Source organism: Miscanthus floridulus, chromosome 12, assembly GCF_019320115.1.
Source record: "Miscanthus floridulus cultivar M001 chromosome 12, ASM1932011v1, whole genome shotgun sequence".
NCBI lineage: Eukaryota > Viridiplantae > Streptophyta > Magnoliopsida > Poales > Poaceae > Miscanthus > Miscanthus floridulus.
Window position 1 is genome coordinate 68,595,844 of NC_089591.1, and position 13,683 is coordinate 68,609,526.

At 46.4% G+C, this 13,683-nt stretch overlaps 1 pseudogene; it reads right to left on the reverse strand.

Moving 5' to 3' along the window:
* Positions 1–258: 258 nt before the first annotated feature.
* On the reverse strand, positions 259–1,616 carry LOC136496062 (putative F-box protein At2g02030; annotated as a pseudogene).
* Positions 1,617–13,683: the final 12,067 nt, after the last annotated feature.

Below are 13,683 nucleotides of genomic sequence, written 5' to 3' on the forward strand. Positions count from 1 at the left end.
ATCATAAGCTTGAGTGTCATAGATAGACCTGATCCATAAGTAAGTTAATAAAAGTGTATGTTTCGTTGTAAATATGTTTGCTAGTTTTATAAGTAACTTAAGTTTGAGCAAGTTTAGTAAAGTTCGGTATAAAAAAATATAAGTTGAGTGTCACGGGTCAATATAAGTAAAGTGGAACTCAATATAATTACGCTATAAAAGTATAAGGAAAATCACGTCCTTAATCTCCATGTTACATGTTGCACAAAGGCTTTATTCTCATATATCATCCATATGCTCATCAAGAGCCACCATCAGAGCACGTAGCAAGGTGTGCTCGAACTGTGGTCGTTTCTTCCCCTTTTCGTCTTGGGACGGTGGCAACGCAAAGATGATCGAGTGGGGACAGAAGGCTGGGGCGATAACCCCCGCAGATGCTCCACCGGCAAAACTCAGAAGACGATGACGGATACCGAGGAGCATCTGGGAGATCCAGTCGCTTGTCAAACAAGAGAGAATCAACGCTGGAGGAAGATGTCTATCCTCTCGTGTCATACTTGTACGTACACAGAGTTTCTAACCCTGTAGCACAACGTCTGGGCGTGGTCAATCCAGACGCCCCTGGCACGGCGGCGTAGAAGGGGTCGTCGAAGAAAAAGCTATAGCTAGCGTAGATCCCAATACAGCTTGTCGCCGTCGTCGTCGTCGTCATCCTTGCCCTCAATCTCATCTTGGCGGCATCATGACCCAGAAGTGGATCTTCACGCGAGAGTTACGAGGATAAAAACCGACGTACACGACGAGGCACATCTGCCCGTTCAGATCAAAGCCGTCTCGGCCATCAGGTCCCAAGCCACGTGATAATCATCGTAGTTGTACGGGATACGGTACAAGCGGGGCGTCTCCATCGCCACGTCGAGCACCAACATTCGCGCAACGCGAGCGCGTTTGTCTGCCAGATCGGCGGTCGGCACGAATATATTCCCGTCGATGTGTACCGGCGCCGGCAATTGGAGCTGGTGAAACCGGGAGAGATAGGAGCACTGGCGCCAGCCACCGCCGCCACCGAGGGTGTACACGGCTATGTAGTTGTCTTGTCTCTATGGATGCGTGCCGTCGTGGGAAGGAAACCCGGAACACATCTTGTATTCCTTGGTCGTTGCGCTCAACCCTAACACGAAGAGATGCGACAGCTGGGGGTCCCCTGCAGGGAGCGGAGGTGGCTTTGGAAGCTGCAGCGTCTCGCCAGTGACGGGGTTGCACACGACCGCAGGCGCTTGATCGTGGTCGAGCACGAAGCAGAGCCAGTCGTTGCAGACGCCGGCGAGGCGGTATCCGCTGGGGATGGCAACCTGGGACAAGGCAGTAGCGGACGAAAGGTTGAAGAAACTGGCCTCGTCGCTCCTTCCGGGCTTGCGGGTTTCTGTGACGAGCAGGACCTTCGGCTCCGACGATGCGGCGGCGGCATGATGAGCCACGTGGAGCTTGCGGAAGGAGGGGTCTGCGACGATGCTGCACCACAGCTTACAAACGCAGGGTGACCGGACGAAGTCCTTGGTCGGTAGCCTCAGCAAGATGTCCGGTATGATATCTGTAGGGATCTCCATGCGGTCCTCAGATTTCTGAGGGTCTCCCATTGCAGGAAGAAATTGTTTGAAACCCTAATGTTTTGACGTGATTGTATTGATCCTCGGTAGATATATATAGGGTACGAGCAAGAGACGATTAGAAAGTTATATATTTATGTCTAGACTAGAGTCTGTATCTAATACGGAGACATTTTATGGTCGATGCAAACAGTTTTTTTTTTTTTGACAAAAATCGGAGAAACTCAGATGAGAAGGTGGTTGTTTGAAAACAGAAATGCTATACAACACACATGTGTTTTAGTAAAAAAAAAACATATGAATTTTTTATTCCTGTAGGCTGTAGTGCGGCGGCATGCCTTCGCCGTCGTATGCAGCGTCGTTTGGCTTCCCGGTCCGTCCTGAGCAGCGATCACGGGTCGCTGGACGGACGCACTGATCCTGCAATCCATGGTTTGGTATGGTATAAGGTCCATGCGCGGTTTTGTTGGTATACGTTTCGAACGTGTTTCCGCTTTGTTCTTTTGTTCTTACATAAAAAAATTGTTTCTTGTCATCTGTGGATCTGTGATCTTGTGATTTATGATTGTCTGGAGACTGTTGGATTTTAATTCTATGGTGCAAAAAAATTCATGTGTTGAAACTGCATAAAACACATGGTTGTTGGGTAGACAGACTCGTTTGAAAATAACGCTATAGAAAATGGCAAGGAGACTACATGTCTTATTGTATATATAAGAAATTTTTTAATTATTGATTAAAAGGGGAGGAGCTGGGTTATGAGTGCGTTGAATGGGAGGAGTTGATCACAGGCATCGTCCCTAATACGTCTATGTAATCGTTGCTGCAGCAGCAGATGAGTAATGGAAACACCCATTTTTTTTAAAGAAACCAATAATCTGCTCACGGAGTCACGGAACACTGCCGCTTGAAGCAAGAGAGGGAGAAAAGCGGCATTCAAAAAAAAAGAGATGGAGAAAAGAGAAGCATCGTATTCCCGCTACACTGTAGGTACGCTTTTCTAGTCAAATTTCTACTCATGAAACGGTGTTGCTAGTGCCCGGACGTCTAGACATACACCCACGCTAGCACTTTGTTTCACGTGCCCAAGTGGGGACACACGCCGTCCGAATGTCGCCGTGCCACATGACCCCGTGTGGGGACCGTTCGCGCCCCCTTCACTTCCCACGGGCATGTTGCACTCCCGGACATCGCCCGTGCCGCCCAACCCCATGTGGGGACCGTTCGTGACACCTCCGCTTCTCACGCGCATGCACACGGGACCGTCTGCGCTCGCTCGGCGGCGCCCTAGCAGCTGCAGTAGGCGGCTGTGGTTGGTGGGTCCCATTGAAACATGTGCAACGTCAAATATACTTTTACGACATATAGATGTAACACGTGCAACATACAACCGAAACAACTGAAACATCAACATACGTTATTTTTTTAGGGGTTGCAACATACATCTAAAACACTTGCAAAACGCCTGAAAACACTTGAAAGCAATTACAAACATATGTAACATACAGATTAAACTCTTGCAAATATCCAGATAAAACACTTGCAACATATGTGTAGCCATTGCAACAAATACAACGTCCGAATCCACTGAAACACTTGCAACGTACCTTTAAAACATCTGAAACACTTACAACGTACCTCTGAAACATCTGAAACACTTGAAACACACGATTGCAACATGTGCTCTCAGCGCAACATCTCCTTGTTGCTTGAGAGAATGGAGGCTCGTCGGCGCGTGGAGTTCACTGGAGGCAGCGGCCCAGCGGTGCTTGTAGGTGGGGCCGGCGACGACGATTGTGCGCTGCGACGGGGGGCATCAGCCGCACGAATGGGAGGGGACAGCCACACGCTGCGCCTGGCAGGGCCGGCAGCCGAGTGCCGTGACTCATAGGACTTAGGCCACGTCGCTCCACACCTAGGCGGTGGGGGGACGCTGTCGGTGCCCCGCGCTTGGTCCTCGCGGTGGCCAGTCCTCTGGCCTAGGTGCCTCTTGAGAACTGGTGCGAGGGGCGAGAGGACGACTGTACCCATTTTGTTTGCAATTTGGTCCTTTCTTGAAAAAAAATTATGTTTGACTCCCTAAGAGACGTAAACTCATCTTTGGACCCTAGGAGTCGGCGCCAGGACACATGGCTCTGAGGTAACATGTCTCGACGCCATAGATCTTGGCTTCGAGGTGCCTGGCCCTACATAGCAGAGCATCCTAGGTGGTGTTGACGTGGTCGGTATCTTGGAGCCACAGATCTTGGCTCCGAGCTTGGCACCAAGATCTATGGCTCCGACTTCAGAGCCGTGGATCTTAGCTTTGATCTCGGAGCCATAGATCCGGGCGCCGAGCATGGAATCAAAACCCATGGCCAAGTTTCCCTTGCCGAGGCTGCTTTCATTTCTTCCTCCTCCCTCTCGGGTTCTTCCTCTCCCCAACCCGCCCACTCTCTTGAATCGACGAATTTGACCTTAGATACTTGGATTTGATCCATACATCTTCACGAGCAAGGTATCCTCTCTCCCCTTATCATTTTTTACGCATTGATTTGGTATATATTACGTCTATTTTGCAACCCTAGATACGTTATTACCTAATGTTTGAAGTGATTTTTTTTTATTTTTTGTATTATGTAACTGGTAGGATGCCAAAGCATGGTAAAGCTAGTAAGCCAAGGTAATCTCTTATCATCGTGCTATATTATGTTTTCATTTATGTGCAACAAATGGAAAATCCCTAGGTTTAGGGTTTAATGTTCATTGCTTTCGGTTCTTAGAACAAATTTGGTTCAATTATAGTTATGACTGCATGACCGGAAATGCCTTCGATCCATTACCTCTGCCTAGTGGTGTTCCAGTGCCCATGTGCTGGTGTGGTGATCCTTGCAAGGTAGTCAAGTCCGATGAAGAGAACACGTATAGGCAGAGGTATTGGATGTGTGCCAATTTTGCGTTTGAGCCTACACTTCATCAGCGCCGCATTAACAAGATGGTGAGAAATTGATGTTGTATAATAATTATTTTGTGTCAAATAAAGTCTTCCATGATTTATTTGTTTCATAACAATTGCATTTATTGCAGACCCCTCCACCGCTCTATGATTTTGAGCAGTGGATCGACACTGAGATCAAGCCGGAAGATAAGGAGTGGATGCAGAACTATTACGGTGGAAGGCAGAGGACAAGGAGATGATGGAGAAGAGACGTAGAGAGGAGGCTCTAGAAAAGGAGCACATGGAAGAGGAGGCATGTTGCAAGGATGACGAACAGGACGACAACAACAATGGTGCCAATAACACCCCTGGTGTTATAACCTTGCTTAGCACTAAGATTTAGACCAAAGAGGATTTACCGAAATGATTTTCTCGGATGTTAAAATTTAACTTATGTTTAAAAGTGTCATTTTGGCGAATTATATTGAACAGCGGGTTAATTAGTTCCTAGATGTTTTGTTTATATGAGTAAGTATGACGTATGGACGAGTGTATGAAATGCGTAGCAGATGGAATTAATTAGGTTTAGGCATATTAAAAATTATGGCAAAAGCACTAAAGGTTGTTAGTTCTAGCCAAGTTATTATTCTCTAAGTCAGAAATGATGATAGTAGATAATGTCGATTTGACATTCGAATTTTAACAAAAATTGTTAGGCACTATATTCTTGTTTTGGTACTTATTGGTTATCCCAAGGTGAGCACTCGAGATGGGTGTAGGTTATAGTCATGTTGAGTGTCACGTGGAGCTCGAAAAAATTTGCCTAAGTTCATTAGAATGCGCTGCAAGCTCTGTGTCGACGCTCTAGTCGTGAACCAAAACTTCGAGGATGAACTCGTTTTGGCACGCATGTATCTTCCTCTTGGGTGGTCCTTTTGTTGCATGGGTTGCCCCATTAGATAGCTGATAAGATCAACTTTAGGGTTATGGAAATTGTTGAACCTCAATCGTGATCATTAGCAGTTTTCGCGTTGCTTTAAATTTCGTGCTTGTCATCGTTCATTGGTGGCCTGGCCACAGCAAAGACGGGACGTTTCCATGCCCTGCTCTACCACTAGCTGACGTTGGCGACCCCGCTTAGACCTACTGCTATGATCAACGCATCAGGCCAAGTCTTTTTTTCTATTTGCCAACTGGGCCATGTGCTCGTGGTCACTGCTAGCTTTGTCGCATCATCTCTAATGCACCATGAATGCCTATGTCAGCCTCTACGTGTCTCTACCCCCTTTTTCCCTCTTCTAGTCGAGCTCTGCTTGAGCTCCAAAGCACCGCCACCCGCTCATCGTCTCTCCCCCTTCCCCTTCGTCAGCACGCGCGAAGCTCTTTTTGTCCCGCGCTAGAGTCATAGCCCTAGCTCCTGCTCATCCTCTCTGCTCTCTCTGCTTTCCTCCTATGCCGTGCCGCTGTGCCACACCGCCCGCCCATCGCCCCTTTCCTTTTCCCCCTCATGAGCGCGCTTGCCCCCGGCCCCGCGCTGGACCTACTGCTCCTTGGCGCACCCATGCCACAGCGCCCCGCCATCGTTCGCGTTGGGCTACCCCTGCTACCGAGCCACCGACACCCCACACGCCGCCTCACCGTCTCTTTATGCCGGCGCACCGCCTCCCTTGCCATGGTCGCGCGTGGTCGCTGTGCTGTGCCCCGCCTCGGTCCATGCCATGGTCAGGCCTGGGTTCGGTCGTGGTCCGCACACCTCCCCGCGCCACTCCACCTCCACTATCATGTCCACAACATTCTGCCATGGCCACGCCATCGTCGCCGAGTGGCTGCCCACGTGAGTGTGTGGCCAGGGTGCCTTAGGTCACCCCTGGCCATGCCGCTAACGCCCACGGGATCGACAGGCACCCCCTCTGCCCCTACGCACCGCCTCCATCGTCACCGACCACCCATCGTGCCGAATCAGTCGCCGGTCGGTTTCCTCCACCGCGTGCTCTGTTCTGGAGGATGTGAGGACATAGAAATATAAATACGAGATTTTCTGAGGGGCTAGGTGTAAATTACGTGACTCATATAAATAGTGCTCTGGATCTCGGGTTGAATAGAGAAAAGCGTAGGGTCCTTTCTATAAAAATGCACGTCGTGCCTTTGTCGCGCCTCGTGGGCCGACCTGTTGGGCCGCTCGCCCTGCACCTCCGCGGTCGCGGCCTGCTCCGCGCCCCGCCTGGGCCGATCGCGTCGCGCGCTACACGCCCTGTCTATGATGGCCTTGTGCCGCTGGGCCACGCTTGATCAGTAGGCCGTGTGCGTGCCTGTGGGCCAAGCCACGCTGCCGAACTCCCGCCTTGGGCCGCTGGGCCGAATAGGTGGCCGCTGGCCCCTTTAGTTTTCAAAGCAATTGTTAATTTAACTTCAGAAATAAAATTGTAAAATCAATATAAATTTGTGTAGTTGTCCAAAAATTATGAAACTAATTTTGTTAAGTTGCTAAAATCACGATCTATCTAATAGTGTATTTTATTCACATAGGTTCGGTATGTTTTTAGAATTTAACACGCTTAATATTGTTAAAATGTGAACTTGTAGGAATTTTCAGTGATAAATCGGTGATAATATTGACTCTGAAAATTTTACAGTAAATTACTAATATTATTAGCTGCTCACTGTAAATTTTGTAGCTCCAGAATAATTAGTTTGCTAGATAGATAATGATGTCCTATTTCGAATATAGAAATCGAATAAATGAAATGAGGAAACACATTGGAATTGTATAACTAAAACACTTGTTGGAAAATGACACCTTTCTCGACAATGTTGATACGTAGATTAGTGCGTTAGTCATTTGAGCTAGCTTGTTAGTTCGTAGTATGTACTCTATTTTAAGAGTTGTTGTTGCCTGGTTAATTAACTGTTGCATCATCTCTGCATCGCATTGCATGTCATAATAGGAATGATGATGGATCGATGCTATCAAATGGAGTAGCTGAAAAGATGGTGCTAGGGATCAGGACACAAAGATAGAATACTAACTTTTGGTTATATTTTACCCAACAAGCCCCGGTGCATAACCCCTACTTTTCTGCACTTTGATTTATATTTGTGCATTAAGTTTTAAGGAAGTTGAATGAAACCCACTTGCATATATATATTTATCCTATGAGTCTTACTAGTATGACAGGATCAGTGTAGATTGCTATGCTATAGGACACCGGTAGAAGTCGAGTAATTGTCTGTCACTCGCGAGAGATAGAAAATATATTACTATATTATTATCACTTGGAATATATAAATAGTGAAAGGAAAAATAGAGACCGGGTAGGGATATAGTTAAGGTATTGGTGGGTGTAAGAGGTTGTGTCCTGCGGCCAACGGAACATAGCTTGGTTACACTGCTTTCCCTGTCTATATCGGTTAAGGCACCGACCGTTGCACTGGGTTCTAGGCAGGTCATACTTGGGTATGGGCACAGGGAAGACTTGTTATTCTCTTGTCATGGGTTCTGGCTCTTTCTAGATCTGACTATCAGGGTGGTTTTTGGTTGGAGGTCCTTGCACCCCACTGAGTCCGGGACTCAGGGGCGGGGGCTTAGAGTCCCAGTTTGAACGGGGACCTAGACCCTGTGACAGGAGAGTAGTGGGTTGATCCTGCTTGTGCCTAGGATATAAGTGGGGCGTGTGTTTCGAGGTACCCAGCTGGACTCATTGATTCACAAATTGCCACCGTGTTGGTACGACTTGTCTACAATCTAACACCATAGTAAGAACTGAAAGATGAAAGTTGGTAAAAGAAAATCTGATTGCTTACCACCTGCTTGAAAGTAGCACATGTGCTTACATAGAATGGTTAGTTAATGAACTAATGATGACTGCTAATAAAATCGAATATAAGGGCACACATTTAGCAATGCTCCTGTAGATGCAAGAAACCCATAAGCCAGATAGCCTTGCATATTATTTGAGTCTTTTTTTTCCTTCTGTCGGGTAAGTCTTGCTGAGTACAATTGAGTACTCAGGTTTTATTTCCCCCTATTACAGGTGACAGGTGGAGGCTAGAGCTGATGCTTGTGTGGATTCCTCCTGGTGGGCTCAGAGGGGATTCCTTTACGCTGTGATCATAGTCTTTTATTTATAACTCTCACCAAATATTTTTATAAATGAAATTTTTATAATCTGTTGTCATAATTTATACATCAATGTTTCATCATGTCATGAATATATATTTATTTCCGCTGTAACTCTGATCACATGTTTATATTCCGTTGTTAAATTAAATTGTTCATAACTCTGATAACATGATTACATTCCGCTGTTATAACAATAAATATTATACTCTGATGTTGTATAAAAAGTGATGTAAGAAATGGCTAATAATGATGTAAGCTTTATTCTCTCACTTGTGATTCTGATGAAAAAATATGGATTTTTGGGTTCTCTCTTGGGATGGGCTTGACGGAATTACGTAATTTGGTGTCCTCCCTTGAGTACTTAGTATGTAATGGAAGACAAGTACTTCGAGAAGGCATTAGATTAGACGGTTCTACCATAGGTGGTATCAGAGCATAAATAAGGAAATAAAGCTTTCAAAACCTTTTCTAAAATAAAATTTGACAACAAATTCTTTTCAAAGAATAGGACATTTTTGTGCAAAGTTATATAAGTAGCCCTATTACTGTGGTTATGTATCCACGATAGAGGGCACTCTGCTGACTTAGGTAGGCTTAATCAATTTTTCTATAGGTACACTGACCCCGAGTATAGTCCGATAGTATCGACTAGTTACAGGGAGAGAACGATAGTGCCAAAAATCTAAGAATGATTACAGAATATGTTGGCAATAGTGGAAGGACGTATAGGATGTGCATTCATGCATATCTTGTTTGTGTATTGTAGTGCCCGTATTGCTTGCAGATATGCACCCTCATAGGTGTCACTGCATGTCGTATTGTGCATGGCGGACTCGTTCCTATTCTGGAGTTATTTCTACATTGTGACTTCGTGCTCCGCGTTCGCCCAGTGGTTCACGCCGATCGTGACCCATGTCTCCCCGTACACTTTTCTATGCTCTTGTTGGACACTTGCCCTATCGTCGTACTAGTCAGTAATGGCCTCAGGCATCGCTCGCCTCAAACGCGTAAAAAATTTGGTTCGATTCATTCATAGTGATTCCGCGTAGGAACCCTAGTGGACCGCGCTAGGACCACTGAACGCTCTACCTTTATAAGCAGGGCCTGGCTTAGCCATTGCTACTACCCTTGGCGCACTTTAGCTCACCTAGCTTTTCCTTTGAGCAAGCTTTTTCATTCAGTCCTTCCTCACAACCATCGCCAGGAATGGCAGGAGCCTAGGTTAGTAGTTACTGCCTACACATTGAGGGTTTTCCTAGAATCCTACATGCCACTCTGCAAAAACTTAGAGTCAAAGATCGTCCTAAGTATAAGGGCCATGAGTATGAAAAGCATGGCACCGAGCGGTGTGAGGTTACCTGTTTACATTGGGAAGAGTGAAGAGTTCCCCGACATCACTAAAGCCTAGAATGTGACCGTAACCGAGTTTTGCTTCGTCGATACCTATTAGGTTATGGCTCATAAAGACTTGTGGTACCTTTGCTAGATCTATGAAGAGCCCATAGCCCGAACCCCCATGAGGTTCTTTCCACCATTGGAAAAGAATCGACTGGACATGGAGGGCTCGCATGGAGGCTTTGCAAGGGCGAGACGCGTATGAAGATAGTCCTACCATTGTGCACTTGACCACATACCTGCTTGCTTTGGATGAGCAGTATGACTGGCAAGCCTCGGAGCTGAGGAAGTGCCTCCGGCGCACCGAGGAAGCCGAGATCTTCTCCAGGATGCTCCAGGTGCAACTTGCCGAAGCGCATGCCAGTGCGGTAGCCGTAGAGAGTCGGGAGACTACCATGTTGGAAGCCCTGAAGGAGGCCAAAGATCGGCATGTCCATCAGATGGGAGAGGCCTACCTTGTCACTAGGGCCAAGCGAAGGACTCTGGCTGCCGAACGGTAGGATCCCTTGATCATGGAGGGAATCCCTATCCACCCACCAGAAAGAAGGAAAACTAGGTGTTGTAGTACCTGTCAGCACCTCCACCATTGGAAGTGTCAGAAGTAGAACCATTGATTCCTCTCACTTAGTCATTGCCAAGAGAGGAGGCAAATCCATAGCTAGGGCAAGTAGAAGAATCCACCGAGCCCAGGAATGAAGATACGTGGTCCAGGGTAGATTAGTTGCCTTGGGATGTTGTACCTGTAGTAGTAGTGCTTTTCATCGCTGTTCTCCAGTATTGTACTCTTGCCGTTGTTTTTCGTCCGTAGTGTTGAGGTAGTCCTGACTATAGGGAAGGTGAATGATGTGTCATAAATGGGAGTTATACCCATATAAGACCATTGGAATGTGCAATTTGTTTATTTCACTGTATTTATTACTTCCATCTACCCTTAAGTTCAGTGAGACATGCTTAGAGTTTTCAAGGGCGATGTTAAGAGGGTTATAGGAGAAGTTACCATTAGATGCCAGCAAACCAGTCGTGATTGAATAACATTAGACACTATATCGACTAATTGTGGATGTTCCAGCAGAACACTTGAATCTCCTTAAATCAAATCCATCGTTGGATTTGAATTCCTTGTCCCTTGTTGTGAAGGGAACTCTTGTTGTTTTTATCTTCCCTTGCAATACTCCTCTGATTCTGAGGTCTATGACCCCCCGCCTTCATTGCAGTGTAAGTTGATAGTACTTGCTTGGTTAATAACTTATGGTGCCACGACAAAATCGAGGGCCCCTGTGGAATAGCTACCACATGGTGACGTTGCTCGGTACGCACTGATATCGAGGTTGTTGACCAAGTACATTTACCAAGTTACACCATCGTACTGCTTTTGCTACAAATATTCTCTTTGGAAATATTCAGGTGTTCAAACAGGGAAATCCATAATGGGTTGATGAAATAGTGTTCTCTCTAGGTAACAAGAGGATGTGGTTTTGGAGGAAGAACGTGTGACATGGTCTTAGTTTACATGAAAGACAGATGTGGTCAAGGAAGGGAAAGAAAAAGAAGAGTAGTAAGAAAAGTTAGCCTCGGGTAGTCGGGAGTAATTGTAAAAGCCTGAGTGGATGTCATGTCCCAAGCCCTGTGCTTAGTTTACCGCACTACATATGCTGGGTTATTTCACTACGTGCCCTACGGATGCCATTTGTGTCGGTCCCATTAGCACCCCATTTTTGCGTGGTCGTGCATCGTGCCACACTTGCTAGTTCTCAGTGCACTGTGCACTGCTCCTTTTCCTAGGCATCCGGTCGGCTCTTGACCCCCATGCTCTCGTCCCCGTACTGGACCCCCCCCTTTTCCCCTTCCTCTCTCTCTTTTTTCTTTTGGGGACACGGTCGCCCACATGCCTACCTTGTCGAGTGAACCCCTCTCCCCTCCTCTCCTTATCCTCTTCCGCTGCATAGGGAGCGCACCATGGCCGACCTTATCCCCATAGCATGATCCGTCTTTGTATCCCATTCACGCCGCCTCCACTTTCGATGTGTTGTGCCTCACCTTCGTTCACCACTATAAGATGCCTTTGGTCCTTGCTCTTCTTCTTCATCCACATTCCCCTCGCATTCGGAGCAGAGCTATAGGATCCAGTCGTCATTAGTGGGACTATGCTCGTTAGTCTAAGGTGATTGTATAATCTAAGAAGCAGAAGGATCTAGTTTTTCGAAGAAGTTCAAGTTCCCTTTGGATAGTTGGTCTTAGGGTTTACGATGTTTGACTTCTCAGTCTCCTGTTTCTGGATCTGTTGGTCATATGTCATGTTTTGGATAATCATTATCTTGTTGTTTCTCTATTGCCCTCGTCTTTCTTAACTTTTGGATTAAGTCTTGGTTGTATTAGGTTGCTCTTAACCATGTACCTCTAAATCCTTGTGTGGTGTAGTATTCAAGGTCATGTAATCTTTCATGTAATTTCTGATCTACAAAATGTAATCGTGTTTTCCCCTCTTCTGATTCTTGCTTTGAATCTCAGGATGAGATTCTTTTTAGGGGGCTTGGTTGCAACACTCCTGGTGTTACAAGCTTGCTTAGCACCAAGATTTAGACCTAAGAGAATTTACCAAAATGATTTTCATGGATGTTAAATTTTAACTTATGTTTAAAAGTGTTATTTTGGTGAATTATATTGAACAACGGGTTAATCAGTTCCTAGATGTTTTGTTTCTATGAGTTAGTATGACATATGGATGAGTGTACGAAATGCGTAGCAGTTGGAATTAATTAGGTTTAGGCATATTAAAAATTATGGCAAAAGCGCTAAAGGTTGTTAGTTCTAGCCAAGTTATTATTCTCTAAGTCAGAAACGATGATAGTAGACATTGCCGATTTGACATTCGAATTCTAACAAAAATTGTTAGGCACTAGATTCATGTTTTTGGTACTTATTGGTTGTCCCAAGGTGAGCACTCGAGACAAGTGTAGGTTATAGTCGTGTTGAGTGTCACGTGGAGCTCAAAAAAATTTGCCTAAGTTCATTAGAGTGCGTTGCGAGCTTTGTGTCGACGCTCTGTCGTGAACCGAAACTTTGAGGTCAAACTTGTTTTGGCACGCATGTATCTTCCTCTTGGGTAGTCCTTTTGTTGCATGGGTTGCCCCATTAGATAGCTGATAAGATCAACTTTAGGGTCGTGGAAATTGTTGAACCTCAATCGTGATCATTAGCAGTTTTCGCGTTGCTTTAAATTTCGTGCTCATCATCGTTCGTTGGTGGCCCAGCCATAGAGGGGATGGGACGTCTCCCTACCCTGCTCTGCCACTAGCCAATGTTGGCAACCCCGCTCGGACCCATTGCTACGATTCAATGCATCGCGCCAAGTCTTTTTTCTGTTCGCCAACCGATCCACGTGCTCGTGGTCACTGTGAGCTTTGTCGCATCATCTCTGTTGCACCATGAATGCCTCTATCTGCCTCTATGTGTCTCTGCCCCCTTTTTCCCTCTTCTAGTCAAGCTCTCCTTGAGCTTCGAAGCACCGCCACCTGCCGGTAGTCTCTCCCCCTCCCCCCTCGTGAGAGCGCGCGAAGCTCCCTTGGTCCCGCACCAGAGTCGTAGCCCTAGCTCCTGCTCATCCTCCCCGCTCTCTCTGCTTTCCTCCTATGCCAGGCGCCATGCCACGCTGCCTGCCTACCACC